Raw genomic sequence first — 15,668 nt, 5'->3', positions numbered from 1 at the left:
TCCATCTCAAGAAACCACTTTCTTTGCTTATCCATAAGAAGCAGCTCCTTATCCATTGAAGTTCTATCATGAGATTGCAGCAATTTAGTCACGTCTTCGGGCTCTACTTCTAATTCTAGTTCTCTTGCCATTTCCACCACATCTGCAGTTATTTTCTCCGCTAAAGTTTTGAACCCCTCAAAGTCATCCATGAAGGTTGGAATCAACTTCTTCCAAACTCATGTTCATGTTGATATTTTTACCTCCTCCCATGAATCACAGATGTTCTTAATGGCTTCTAGAATGATGAGTCCTTTCCAGAAGGTTTCAAACTTACTTTGCCCAAATCTATCAGAGAAATCACTATCTATGGCACCTATAACCTCAGAAAATGTTCCTTCAATATAAAACTTCAAAGTCAAAATGACTCCTTGCTCCATGGGATGCAGAATGGATGATGTGTTAGAAGGCATGAAAACAACATTAAACTAGTTATGTATCTTCATCAGAGCTCTTGGATGACCAGGTGCATTTTCAATGAGCAATCATATATATTTTTTTAAGATACTATTTTAGGGCTTTCTATATTGCCGATTACAGTTTAAACCTATGAAATGTGTTGCTTGGCAAATTACACAACTGATTCTTTATGACTTTCTGATAAAAACTTAAGGAAACACAAAAAAATACAAAGGACAAGAGAAATATGAATAGCAATACCCTCAAAACAAAGGCGTTTAGTAACAGGAAAAGTCTCCACAGCCAGTATCCGTCAAAAACTTAAAATTATCCAAACAGTGCAGATGCTTAAGTCAAATCAATGTCATACACTGAACTATTAAAACTAGAACCTCGAAGTTGCAAACTGGAAAAATTATCCATATTTTAAAATCATTTAAATTTATGATCATACAAACCACCTAATTTGTTCATGGTTCAGCTTTAAGCAACATTTAATATCCTTTAAAAGATGGAATTTCTGACAAGTTCAAAAAGAAAACTCACTTTGTTTTAATGTATCTCTGCTCAGAAGTCTACACTATTTCCTAAGAAGCCATTCTGGGCTTAGCCAATTAGAAAAACGTGTTCAAAGTAGGGTCACACTGGCCACCTGAAGGTACCCCTGGAGATACTGAAGGGCTTCTGTATTGAGGCTGGTGCTCGCCATGGAAGGAACCCTCCCAGGACAGGCAGTGGACAATTTGTGAAGTGACTGTGCCAGGTGAATTTTGGAGTTGTTCACCATTTGACCTACAGGATCATGCTTTTTTTCCCCAGAAAGTGCCAGTTGTGAGAAGGCAGTCTGGTATCCTGGTGTATCTTCTATGTCAATAAAATGCTCTTCATCGGGAATAGTATCATCTTCAGGTAACTCAAAAAGGCCAATCAGAGACTGCAGTAAAGGCGTCCATAGCTTAGTATATTCAGTGTCCATCATTGGGGGACATTCCATTAGTAATTTGGCTATGTCAACTCCATAGATCTTTTTCTCTACATTTCCAGATACCTTCTGAATTTCAGGAATAATGATTTTCTCCAAAACCATTCCAAACATTTTTGGTTGTATACCATCAAATATTTCTTGAAGTGCTAGGGCACCATATTTTATGCAATACAAACTAATAAAAACTAAGAAACTTTTGATAAACTTGGTTGTTTTGGAATTCTGAAGTCTTTGGAATAGCAGAATGAAGATTTGCTTCCTATACTGGTCAACTGACTCTGGAGGCATGTGCTCTATTATACTGTTTAGAAGATAAAAACCTTGGTGGTCATTTGCTTTAGATGCAATCAGCTTTTGGAAGACACCTAGTAACCCAGGGATTTTTCAGCTGCAGCACTGAGCAATCATATTTTGAAAAGAACCTTTTTTTTTGAGGAGTAGATCTCAATAGTGGGCTTAAAATATTCAGTAAACCATGTTGTAAACAGATATGCTTCCATCCAGGCTTTGTTATTCTAATTATAGAGCACAGGCAGAGCAGATTTAGCATAATTTTTAAGGGCTGTAGCATTTTCATTGGTTTCGCTTTAAAGCCACCAGCTACAACAAAAGAGTCAGCCTGTCCTTTGAAGCTTTGAAGCCAGGCTTTGACATCTCCTTTCTAGCTATGAAAGTCCTAGATGGCACCTTCTTCCAATAGAAGGCTGTTTCATCTACACTGAAAACTTGTTGTTTAATGAAGCTACCTATCTTAACTAGATCTTCTAGTTAACCTGCTGCAGCTTCTACATCAGCATTTGCTGCTTCACCTTGCCCTTTTATGTTACGGAGTTTCTTCACCTCTCTCAGTCTGCAAAGGATAGAAGACAGTTAGGGTCTTTATATATGGATTAGGCTTTGGCTTAAGGGAATGGTGTGGCTGGTTTGATCTTCTATCCAGACCATTAAAACTTTCTCCATATCAGCAATAAGGCTGTTTTACTTTCTTGTTATCCATGTGTTCATTGGAGTAGCATTTTTACCTTCCTTCAAAAACTTTTTCTTTGCATTCACAAATTGGCTGTTTGGTCCAAGAGACCTAGCTTTTGGCTATCTTGGCTTTTGACATGTCTTTCTCACTAAGATTAATCATGTCTAACTTTTTATTTTAAGTGGGAGAAGTGGACTGTTCCTTTCATTTGAACATTTACATGTCATTGTTGGGTTATAAATTGGCATAATTTTAATATTGTTGTGTCTCCGGGATTAGGGAGGCCCAGGAGAGGGAGAAAGATGAGGAACGGCTGGTTGGTAGAGCAGTCAGAATACACAACATATATTGATTAAGTCTTATATGGGTAGGGTTCATGGCCCCTGAAAATATTTACAATAGTGACATCAAAGATCACAGATTGCAGCTCACCACAACATATATAGATATATCTATATACTATATATAGATATAATAATAAGAAAAAGTTTGAAATATGGCAAGGATTACCAAAACTTGACATATAGACATGAAGTGAGTACATGCTATTGGAAAAATGGCACCAAAGACTTGCTCAATGAAAGGTTGCCAAAACCTTCATTTTGTAAAAAATGCAATATCTACAAAGTACAATAAAGCAAAGTTCAATAAAACAATATATGTTTGCATTTTGGGTTGTGATTGAAGTGGACTGGATCATTACCCCTGAGATTTGGAAAGGGCCTTGGAGATCAACTTGTCCAAAACCTCAGCACTAGGCAAGAAAAAGAGCCTCAGAGTGGTTAGAATTGTCAGAGCCTAATGATGCAATAGCTTTAAGACATTGTAAAGGAGGTAGGAGGAAGCCATGGAGCCCAGGAAGGATTCAGGGCCAGGAGGATGAGGTTAAGGCTAGGAGGAAAGATTAGAGGATATGCAAAGGAATAGAGAAAACCTGGACCCAGAAGTCAGTGGTCAGGCAAACCGGGTAGCCCTGAATGAGGGGAGAAGCCAGGAGCAAGGATACACACATCCAGGCTCTGTATTAGAACTCGACAAGTAAGAAATCAAGGTAAGCAGCCTGAACAAGAAAGGCAGAATAAGGCAGATGATAAAGAATAAGGAGGTCCACAAAAAGAAAAAGGACAGTTAAGCTCACAACCAAGAGCAATACTTCAGTACCTGACCTCTACCTGGAAAGAACTTCAGTGTTAAGAGAACTTGAACTCTAGCTTTGAGTTTTTATATGGTTCTATGAAGCCAGGATCCAATCCCAGCCCAGCTAACTTTGCAGGTGTGAGCTGGTAATTGCTGCACTGGGATATGTAATGCTTATACGAGAATTAAGTAAAAAGGGTGTCAAGAAGGCACACTCTAGTAAAACCTGGTTTGGTCTAATGCACTACAAATATTTGAAAGCATGAATCAATTGTGCATGTTAATATATGTACATATATGCAGAAACCACAACTTCATAATCTAGGGCCATTCTATATTCCTTTCTTCTCTTTATTTCTTGTCCCTTCAGTCTGCCATCATTTTAACATTTATTAACAGTCTTCACCACTATTCTCCAGTGCATTTTAATATCACTTTGCAGGACAAATTCATGTCTTCTTTTTTTTTTTACTTCATAAAAAATGTCTATTTTTAAATGTCATTTCCTAAAGAGCCAGGGTACATAGTTATTTAATAAATGTTTCTGCTTCTTTTAAATCTGCCTTAGTGTCCAAGTAGGGTCTCAAGAAGAAGATACGTGGTGAATTCAAATCAGTCTTATTTTCCAGCTCAGAATTTTGAATCTAAAGATTTGAGATTTTACCTAAACATATAGACATCATAATTTTACTATACAAAGCAAATTGAGTAAAATTCTAAAAAAAGGGAGAAGTTTAAATAATGAGAAAAGTGAAATTACATCTACTGGAATGTTTAACTCAATAATTTCAGGTTAATCAGTTATTAGCAGCTGAAAGAAAGCTGGGTGGTTTATAAATTAATGTATTTAATCAATGATTTATAGTTAATTTACTTCACTTACATGCCTCCTTCAACCTGTCACTAAGAATTTCAGAATAAAAAGTCAAACCAAATAGGTGGAGGTGGGGAGCTGATTGAAAACTCCAGCAGCTTTCTGAGTATTCCTTTTGATATTTTATCAGTAAAGTTTTAATAGTTACACAAGAACCACATGTTGACATTATGCAATAGTCCTAAGCAAAGATATCAATGACAGTAACTGGTAAAATAACTAAATATCAACAGTAAAAGGACCTCCAAGATGATAAAAAAGAACATCACAGAGGGGGGGAAATGAGTTGCTGGCCAACGTGTAAACAAGAATTTGACTCTGTTTATTTCTTCCTTCCCTCAGATATATTGGAGAATTGCTTTGTGCCTTGTACCTCTCATGGTCCAATTTAATATCTTCCTGTTTTTAGAAGGTGGTTTATGCAACTCATTGGAATATTTCCAGGAAAGAAAGAAAGAAAGGGAGAGAAGGAGAGGGGCATGCGTAGCAGGGAGAGAGAGAAACTCACAGGAATAGAGGGCTCAGTGTATAATAATGCCCTTGCAAAAAGCTTTCTAAGACTTTATATGTTAAGCTATATTATATTTTATTTTATTCCATTAATTTTGTGGTGATTAATGTTAAAATGATGATCTCTGAGACTAGAGATATTTATTTTGCCCTAACATGGGTATGTCAGAGAAAGAGCAATGCAAAATTCTCTGTTTTCAATGCTGACTTATGATCTCCTTCAGAGACTAGAAAGTCAATTAAAAGGATCTATGAGATGCAATAACAATAACCTATCACTTTATAAATGGCTGGGGCTCTCCTGTAAAACCACCATAAAAGTGGTTTTACATAGGCACATTTTCACCAATTACGAAATGAAGAAAAATGACTGTGATGATGGGAAGTTGTGCCCCATATATTGGTTGATGTGTATTGCTTCAAGTCCGAAATCCTGCCAATACATTCCTTCTGCTTCAAAGACATCATCTCCTGCTTCAGCCTGTGCTTAGAAGCTAGAGCAGGTGCTCAGACAAGTAGCAACTCAGAGTGAACAACCATCTCCTCCTCAGACTCTTCTCAGGTTACTTAAGAGTTCCATGGTAATATTTTAATATTCCTTTATGAATTGTATCAGAGGTACCATGCCAACACTAAGTGCTGATAATAAGGGGGTTTAAGGAGTATGGTGCTTTTCTTTTTGGTGTAATGAAAACGTTCTAAAATTGATTGTATGTGGTGATGAATTGCACAACTCTGTGATTATGCCGCAAGCAGTTAATTGTACACTTTGGATGGTGTGCTGGTTTGAAGCTATTATGTACCCAAGAAAAGCCATGTCCTTCAATCCTCATTCAATATTGCTGGGTGGGATCTTTTTTATTGTTTCCATGGAGATGTAACCCACCCAATTGTGGGTGGTAAGTTTTGATTAGATGTTTTCCATGGAGATGTGTTTCTACGTATTCAAGGTAGGTCGCTTGCTGGAGCCTTTTAAGAGGGAACAATTTTGGAAAAACCTAAAAATCCACCAGAGCCAAAAGAGCCCACAGAGCCAGAGCAGAAGGAAAATGCCTCCAGGGGGAGCCTTATGAAATGAGGATCAAAGCTAGGAGACATCGCCATGTGCCCTCCCAGCTGAGAGAGATACCCCAAAGTTCATCGGCCTTCTAAAACCAAGGTATCTTTCCTTGGATGCCTTAATTTGGACATTTTCACAGCCTTAGAACTATAAACTTGCAATTTAATAAATTCCCCTTTTTAAAAGCCATTTCATTTCAGGTATATCTCATTCCGGCAGCTTGCAAACTAACACAGATGGATTATATCTCAATAAAACTTCTTTAAAAGAAAAAAAAAGAGTTCTAAGCTTCATCCTTACTCTATTAAGTCTAAATATGAAAATTCCCAAGCTACCCTTGCTTCCCACCTCTAAAATGTACCCATGCTTCTGCAATGTATTGTGTGCATGCTTCTCTATATGTTTATGGGGGAATTTGTTTCATTCAGATGTATGTGACCAGTAGGTGTCTGACTGCCTCACCATTGCCCAGAGTGGTCTCAGAGAGCAGGCAGTGGATCTCTATGAGTCTGTATTTGCTTTTTAAAAAATCCAATACGGTGGAGTGGGCCACAGTGGCTCAGCAGGCAGAGTTCTCGCCTGTCATGCCAGAGACCCAAGTTTGGTTGCCGGTGCCTGCCCATGCAAAGAAAGAAAAAAAAAGAAAGAAAAAGAAAAATCCAATATGTAAAAAGGCAACAACAACAACAAAAAGAAGATAAATTTTCGCACTAAAAGACCTCTTGGAGGTCATTTTTTCCTAAATTCCTCATTTTAAAAGATTCGCTTATTCATTCATCAAAAATATTTATTAATCTCAGAATTTCCCAAAGAGTTTCAGTGGCTTGCTCAGAGAAATTAAACATGTTGCTCAGTGTTCACAGAAATATGAAGGTAGTTTAAAGTTTCCTAAATTGTCATCCAATATTATTGCAATTCCTCCAAATTTGAGAAGAGATTAATAGCATTACCAAATCAATTTAAGGCAAATATTAGAAATGCTTGACTTTAGTTCCCCAATATCACTCCTTAAGGAGCCTTCCTACATTTTTTTTCTCTCTTTTAAACTCCTCTCAGACCATGGTTCCAATGTCTTCTTTTGTCTTCAGTGGCAAAAATGAGTATGGAATTAATCACATAGACCAGGAGCAAGAAAATTATTCCACAAAGGGCCCAGCTGCTTTAGGCTTGTGGGCCACATGATCTCTGTTCCAACTACTCAACTCTGCATTGTAGGATGAATATAGCCATAGACAATAAATAAGCAAATAGGCATGGCTGTGTTCCAGTAAAATTTTATCTATGAAATCTGGTGGAAGGCCAGATTTGGCCTATGGATGTCATTTGCTTCTTTGGAAGTATACAACTAACTTACCATAATCTTCACTGGAAAAGACATTGACTTTTCCCCACCTCTTTATGAAATCTCTTGAGGGAATACTATCCAATAGAATGTTCTATGATGATTTCCTTTATCTGTGCTATCTAATAAGAGAGCTACTAGCCCACCAGCCACATGTGGGTATTGAGCAGCTGAAATGTGGCTAGTCTGGCTGAGGAACTGAATTTTAAATGCTACAAAATGTTTCATAATTTGAATTAGGCAGCCATGTGTGACTAGTGGCTATTCTGTGGGACCCTGCAGCCTCAAGGAGTAACAAGACATGAGACCATCAGTCATCGTGTTTGGTTCAAAATACGGGGTGGGGGGGTTCTATTGCAACCTCAAATTACAATGTAGAGGCATGTGCCTATACCATTGTGCCTATGACCAGCCCTAGACATTTCAAAATGATTTTTCTTTTACAAAATAATGCTTATGGATAAGTTTCCCAGAATTAAAAATATTATATAATTTATAAACAATGCATTTATCAGCAATCTGGGGGGAATTCATCAATTAGATTAAATGTATGACACCTTTATTTCTCTTTGTACAGGACTGCTTTAAAATTGAGGCAATAAACAAATTTCGCCTACAATGCTAGGAGTTGAGGATGTATTTTTCTTTCGAAGTGCTCACTATCTGTCTGAAAATACAGGCACAAAAACTAATCCTTGGGGGTGCGAGGGTAGTTCAGTGGTAGAATTCTCACCTGCCATGCGGTAGGCCCAGGTTCAATTCCCGGCCCATGTACTTCCCTAAAAAATAAACAAACAAACAAATTAAAAAATTCAACAAATGGTGCTGCAATAACAGGAACATGGAAAAAAGAATGAAATATGACCCCTCCATACAGAATACCAAAGAAACTAACATTATTAAAGAATGCCATAAACATTCTTAATAAAAGTATATATTTGGTTAATAGGAACACTGAACTACCAAACTGCCTGGGTATGAATGAATCAGAAAAAAAAAATAAAAGAAAATGAAATATTTGACTGGGAATGCAGCACCAATAGAAAGGAAGGGCATTCCAGGAAAAGAGAACAGCATTAGCAAAGTCACACAAGTGGGACATGCATACTGGTTTTGGGAATGATGAGGACTTTGGTACTACTAGAACACAGAACAGGAATGCTAGTGATAAATCCAGAAAGATAGGCTAGGAACAAACTGAAAATGACATTGTACACTTGGAAAATACCTTATAGGCACTTAGGGGTCATCATGGGGTTAGAACTGGGGGTTGACCTAATAAGGCCTTTGTACTAATTCTGGCAGTGTGGAAGACAGTTTAGAAAGACTGGAGACAGAGTGTTCAAATAAAAGCTTTGTATTAATTTTTAATGATGAAGATAAAAATGATTAAAAAGATAATATATCACTGGATTAATGATCACGAATGTTACCAGAAAACTTTGTAAAACAAGCTGTAGGAGAGTTGACCAAATTTAGCCCACAGATGTGTTTTGTTTGTCCTACGATGTCTTTTTAATATTTTTATTTGGTTGCCAATATTTATATATCAGGGTTTTTTACATGAAAATCCAGATTTCACTTTAAGACGTGAGTATCCTTTTAATAATCATACAATTGTAAAACACTGGGCCTGCATTCCCTTCTAGCAGCAACCAGCTGTTGCTGGATAGTAGTGGCTGCTCTCTTTCCACGGAACATGTACCCTACAGTTTTCCCTGTTCCCACCACTTCTAGTCTGTTTCATTTATTTATAACTCCTGCATGACTCTGAAGCCATTTCAGTTTTTTGCTGCAATTTAAAAGAGAGTTGGCTTGGTTGAAAGTCATAAAATTTCATTTGGCTTCAAAACTTCCTCTATTAATATTTATCTTAATAATGCCCATTGTTTTTTTTACTCTACCTACAATAGGACTTAAAATATTGCCTTCACCCTAGATGGTGGCAAAAGACACTCCAAGACACCCTAAAATAACACTTAGGTTATTTCCCTACAGAATCTTAGAATAATTAGCAAAAACTGGCAAAGACATCTTCCCTAAACTCAGGAAAACAGTTAAAGAGTTGTAATAATAAGATGAGTACTGAATTAAGAAAAGTCACCTTTAAAAACATGGTAGGAGAAGCTCCTGGCTCCCCTGCTAACCGCCCTCCCCCAGTATGAGGGTGGATTATAGGGGAACACTGTAGTTTTGCAGGATTTTTCTGTAAACCTCGAGTTCTCTAATAAAAACAAATGCTTTTTAAAAAAGATTCAACATTCCAAACTTTTCCATTGATTTAAGCATACCAGTTCTTCTTGAATAGCTTCATCTAAAAAATGTGAGAGAAAGACATTATAAACGAAAGAGCCAGCAAACCAACATTGTATTGTAGCTTTAAACAGTTATGTTGCTGCTTCTGTTGGACCTTCTGCAGTTGGCAGGTCTTGGGCCCAACTGGTTTTCTCAAGATGACTTGTGCTGCACATCTATGCTGCCATCAACCCTCTGGTCCCCTGACCTCCTACAAATACAGAAAGACAATTGTGCAGATTTGGCCAGTCCTGAAGCTTAGGCTTGGTGCTAGCTGAGAAAGTTCCCATCTGATTTAAACCACTGATAAACTCATTCATTTTGAGGCAATCTTCCCAGTTGGAGGTTAGAGATTTCTAATCCAGTTAGTACAACTAAGCTGCAAATAATTAGCAATATTAATCTAGTTCAAACTGGAATTATTTTTAATGTAGAGAAGTTGTGTTATACCAAGTCTTGATTGATTAAGCTTTGTCAAGCTGCTATTTGCCAAGGAGCAAGACATTTACGACAGTCAGTGGTGACCTGTGAATATTTTCTTCTTGATTTGTAAAATTGGTACTGTGAGTATACATATGCACTTGTGTTTCTTTTGGACTATTACTATTGTCCAAAATATTAGCGCATGAGAGTGAACCATAGTTCTTGTGTGTTGTATAAAGCCTTTATGATGTTTACACAAAACAATATAAAACCTCAGTTGCTTTGTGAAGAAATCTGTATTAAGTTGAAGTTTCATAAACAGGGGAGGGGGATGTAGCTGTGGCATTTTGAGTGATTCTTTTTGTAATGATAGGACAGCAGAGGCAGGAGGGCAAATAAGGTTTATGAGGAAACATTGTTCCCTGTTTTGTCCAAGGCTTCAGAATGTCCAGTCCCTAGATTTGAAATTGGGGGTCATGATGGAGAGTAGAAATTGTTTCATTGTGTGAACTCCTATCCTGGAATGAATTAACAGCAATATTTAAAATTTAAATTCTAACCCTTAGGTCAAATTTTGAGAGGGATGATCTCCTCAAGCCTTAGTGCTACAAATACCCTCACAGTGCACTCTGGGAAACCACATGGAGCTGCTGAGCTCAAGGAGGCAGACACAGAGGTAGTTGTCTCTATTCTAGGCTCAGAACTTCGATCCCTTGCAGCCCTCCCTGGACTGCTCATACTGGCAAACAATAGGGGAAAGAAGGTGGTCTTGCTAACTGGTGCAAAAAAGCTAACAGATTTATGCATAAACTTATGACTGTCATCGCAGAAGAGAAACTAAGCTACTGCAGCCAGTGAAATACTCAGTAAGAAATTATTGTCAAAGCTAAATGGCAAGTAACCAAGGAAGGAAAAAATCAAGAAACTGGGGAAACAGGGCTACACCTTTAAGGCCGGAGCCCAATTCCACAATTCTAATTCTACTTGGAGCTCTTTAAAGTTTCTAGGGAAACAAACAGAACTATGGCATCTGTGCTGCCAAAGGCACTATTATTCTACGTTTAATAAATTTTTTTCCACACCAAACATGGGGGAGGAAGGGAAACCAACAGTGATCCTCACTTTTTCTGCATTTCTACTCTTAGAACATCAGCCTTTCCTATTCAGATTCATTTGCCTTGTTCCCAGGGAGCCACACTAGACTTTTCACTGGCTGTTTTCATAAAGCAGGACAATTTGATGTAGCATTTTAAGTTAAAGAACATCTTGGTATAGGTATCTTCATCAGCCTTTTTGAAGCAAATCATCAAAAAGTCCCCAAATAAAGTCCTAATACCAAGTAATATGCATCCCTTATTCTAACTCCAACCCTTATATTATAGAGGACTTTCAAACTTCATTCATTTCAATATTGCATGGATTTTAAGAGGAAATACACTATAAACTCCTTTAACCAATGTCCACTTAAGAGTCATGCCATTCTCCGTTCCTTCTGTAAACCTTACTGGTTGATGCCCATAGCACATTGAACAGTTGCCGCATGCTTACTAAAATGCAGCTGCATTTGTTTCCCAATCTGTTATGCCAGTTGTATTTCTTTTGACTATATAAGTTAATTAATTATTATGTAAACCAATTTAAACATGTGCATGTGTAGAGAAAGAGTTATTTCTATGAAATCTAAGTTGAATGCTTGGAAAGATTCTTCAAGGGCAAGTTGCAAAAAAAAAAAAAAGGGAAAATTAGGTGGGAAGAGACAGCTGCAAAAGACTGTGGAGTGGTGGTGAGGTGGGTAGGTCATAAAAATTTAGAATGTTTCCTTATTGTTTCATGAAAATCTTTAATTTCTCTCCCCATCTTAAATGAACTGAAACTGAATGTTGGAATTATGGGTATGCTGTAGGGAAGAAACACCATGCAGAACTCCAAACAGCAAATTCACCCTCAGTTAAAAGCCTTGGCTCAGTAGCAAAGGATTGGCATACGAATGTACATTTACATGTTTCAAGTTAAGATAAAATGTTTAAGGTATGCATGCATCAAGTTGACAATCCTGGCTTTTACCACCTTTTTCAGTTTATCAACCAACTACAAATTTCAGTTACATCAGACAAGAGGACTTCTAATGTATCATATTCATAATAATAATTTTATTTTAAATAAAAGCTTTTAAAGTCTTCTATAACTGGCTTAGCCTTTTAGAGCAATCAATCCCTTTCCCATAATCATCCTTATGAAAGAATTTTATTATATCAAATATAGCATATGTATTACTAAGAGTGCTAAAAAAAAGTGTTGAAAACTTAAAAGAGACTCTCCTCCGTAGTCAGAAATAGTAATCATACTATGGCTAAAAGATTCTATCTTCAGCATCTTAGGCTTTAAAAAAATTCATCAGAGAATGTGAAGTTCACGCCACTTAAGGAACAAGTGAATTGTCTGAAACTTTAAGACATTTGGTTGACAAGGACTACTGGCACTCGATGAATTGTTACATATATTATACACAGTTTGAGCACCTAATGAGGCTGAAGTTGGAGTCTCCTCTCACTGCTTTCCTTTTCCCATCTCTGGGACTCAGCCTCACTGTACTCCCAACTTTCGCCTTGTATGAATCTCAAGAATGACGTTTCTTTACTCAGTGCTTGGTAGTTTTTTAAGAGTTGAAAGTTCTGTATTTTTGTTTTGCTGTGTTTTTAAGGCCAACTCAAATTATCATACTAAAGTGTCCACACCAAAAAAAAAAAATCCCTGGGTAAGAATGGCTGCGTCAAAACAGCCGTAGGTACAGTGAGATATCACATATCCTAAATTTGACTAGTTGCAATCCTGACTGCCGTGATCATAAAAGCTAACAGGGATCAAATCCTGGCTTCTCCACACAGGCTTTCTGGATCTGCTCAGTTGGGAAGTCTTTCTCTTCATTTATGCTTTCTCTAGTGCCAGGAATTGGTTATAGGCACTTGAAGTAATAAGTGAAAAATAAATGAATATATAAGGATTTCTGACCTCAGAGAGTTTACAGTTGAGGGGGCAGTGTGTGATGTAGCAGGCAGACAATATACATAATAACCAAGTAAAGTTTACTGTGTGTTAGAAGATAAGTGCTATAGAAAAGTTAGAAAAAGATCAGGGGGATTGATAGGAAGGCAGGACAGTTGTCATTTTTAATAGGGTGGCCAGGGTAGTTTTCACTGAGGAAACAGCATTGAAGCAAAGGCATGAAGGAAAATGAGGAAATGAACAATGAGCATAATTAGAGGAAGAGACATCCTGGTAGAAGGAGCAGCCCGTGGAAGGCCCTAAGGATAGAGCATGGAAGGCCCTTCCAGCCAGTGGAAGGCCCTAAGGATAGAGCATGGAAGGCCCTTCCAGCCCGTGGAAGGCCCTAAGGATAGAGCATGCCTCAGATATTCAAGGAACGGGAAGAAAGCTTGAACCACACAAGCTATTGAAAGAGTTGAGAGAGGTAACAAGTACACACAAGCAATTTTAAGTTCAGAGGCTTTTATTCTGGTAAAATGGGGAGCTATTGTAAGGTTTTGAGCAAAGGAGTGACAAGTTCTGACTTTTAAGAATCACTTAAAAGGATCACTGTGTATGCTGTATTTATAAGATGAGTGGAAAAGAGAAGAAATGAAACCAGCCAGGAGGCTATTGCAGCAATCCAGGGAAGAAATGATGGTGGCTGGGACAAGGGCAGTGGCCATAGTGAAAAGAGGTCTAATTTCAGACATAACTTGAAGGGAGATCTAATGGAATTTAGTGATTTAATGTAGAATGTGGGAGGGAAAAATAAAAGAGTGATCAAGGGCAACTTCTCCACGGTTTTGTGGACTGAGCAAAAGGAAGGAAAGAGGGGCCACCATCTGAGACAGGAAAGACTGCAGGTGATACAGGTTTGGAAGATATACGGGCAGTGGAATTAGTTCAATTTTGGACGTACTGAGTTTGAGATGTCTATTAAACATCCAAATAGAGATGTCAGGTAGGTCATTTGGATACAGTGCTCTAGGCTTCAGATTAAGGACTCAAAATACAAATATGTCAATCTTTAGTCTATGGTGATATTTGAAGAGATGGAACAGAAGACGATCATCAAGGAAGTGAGCACAGATAGAAAAGGGAGAAAGACCTAGGACTAAGCTTTGGGGCATTCCAACATTAAGTTGCTGTCTGCACTATTCCCTTGCTGGATCTTATTTTTATTTATCTCTCAGAAGTTATTCATTTGTCACAATCTCAATTTATATGAATAATTGTCTATATTATACCTCCCCTATTAGATTATAAACTCTCAGAGTGCAAGTACATCTAAACATCTCTTTGTCTCTAGAACACTAACATTACAATAACTATTCACTGAACTTAACTTGATTGGGACTAGTTCTCAAATTTATTGTCTCTCTCTCTCTCTCTGTTTCTCTCTGTCTCTCTGTTTCCCCCTGTCTCCCTCTGTCTCTGTCTGTCTGTCTCATACACACACACACACACACACACACACACACACACACACACACACACACAAAACAAAGAATCTTCAATTCAGAGGCAACTGTAAGAAGCTGCAACTTTAGACAAGTTATTTAACCATTCTATTCAATTTTTTTTTTTTGGTATAACTCATGATACAAGGATTAAGTGAAACTCTAAGTATAATATATGGTAGCCTTAATGGCAAATGCCATTATGGCTAATTTGCTTAAGGCAAATATAAGCTTCCTCTCTTCTTTTCTCCTTCAAAGTTATCAGTAAAGCTGACTTTGATTTCATTGGTGTATTATTTTTTAAAAATCTATGGGAAAAAAAGGAGGCTATGAGCAAACGAAACAGTATTTTGCAAAGTGTACATTTCTCATAGAAAAGAGAGAATTCCTGAACAAATGTTCTAGAAACAATGAACTCTATATTGGCCTCAATACAATTCATAATGCTTATTAGCATAAAGTCTCTTAAGTCCTTTGAAAAAAAAAAAAACAAACCTGTTCATCTCAGGATTTCTCAAACCATTCTGGCATGTAATACCTATTAACATTTCAAGGGAGCTTAGATCAGAATAGCTTTGAGGCACCCTCTAGATCTGATGAGATTCATATATACAAATTATTTCTGCTTGTGTCTCCCCCCAATTACTCTAGCAATGATATCAAAGATTTGATAAGTGGGGATGTCATAAAGTGGTGATTCAAACTATGACATTTCCTAAAGTATTAGAAGTGATCCTGATTCTGCATTCTGAACCGTAATCAAACTTTGTGTGCAAGCACACATTTCAAAATATTGTCACTGCAACAATAGAAGAACCATGTGCAAGATACAGCTAATCTAAAAAGGATTTATGGAAGTAAATGTTAGCACCCTTTGCAGCTACTGATTACTGTTTCTGGGTATGATTGTTCCACCTGTATAGCTTCCCTCATTATGAGCTTTATTTGTCTCAAGTAGAAAATAAGATTCCAAGTTAATTATCTGCTTAGATTGATACTTGCAGCCAAAGTGATTGCAGAAGATCCCTAGGACTGAAGTCCTAGTTAATCCCTTATACCTTTTACTCCCTGAACTATGGGGCACTAGATCTTTTGAGAAGTTTTCCTATATCCATATGATTATATAGCTACATAAACTTTAAAGTGT

The sequence above is a fragment of the Tamandua tetradactyla genome, chromosome 7 (assembly GCF_023851605.1).
Source record: "Tamandua tetradactyla isolate mTamTet1 chromosome 7, mTamTet1.pri, whole genome shotgun sequence".
Classification (NCBI taxonomy): domain Eukaryota; kingdom Metazoa; phylum Chordata; class Mammalia; order Pilosa; family Myrmecophagidae; genus Tamandua; species Tamandua tetradactyla.
Note: the sequence above shows the minus strand (reverse complement) of the source record.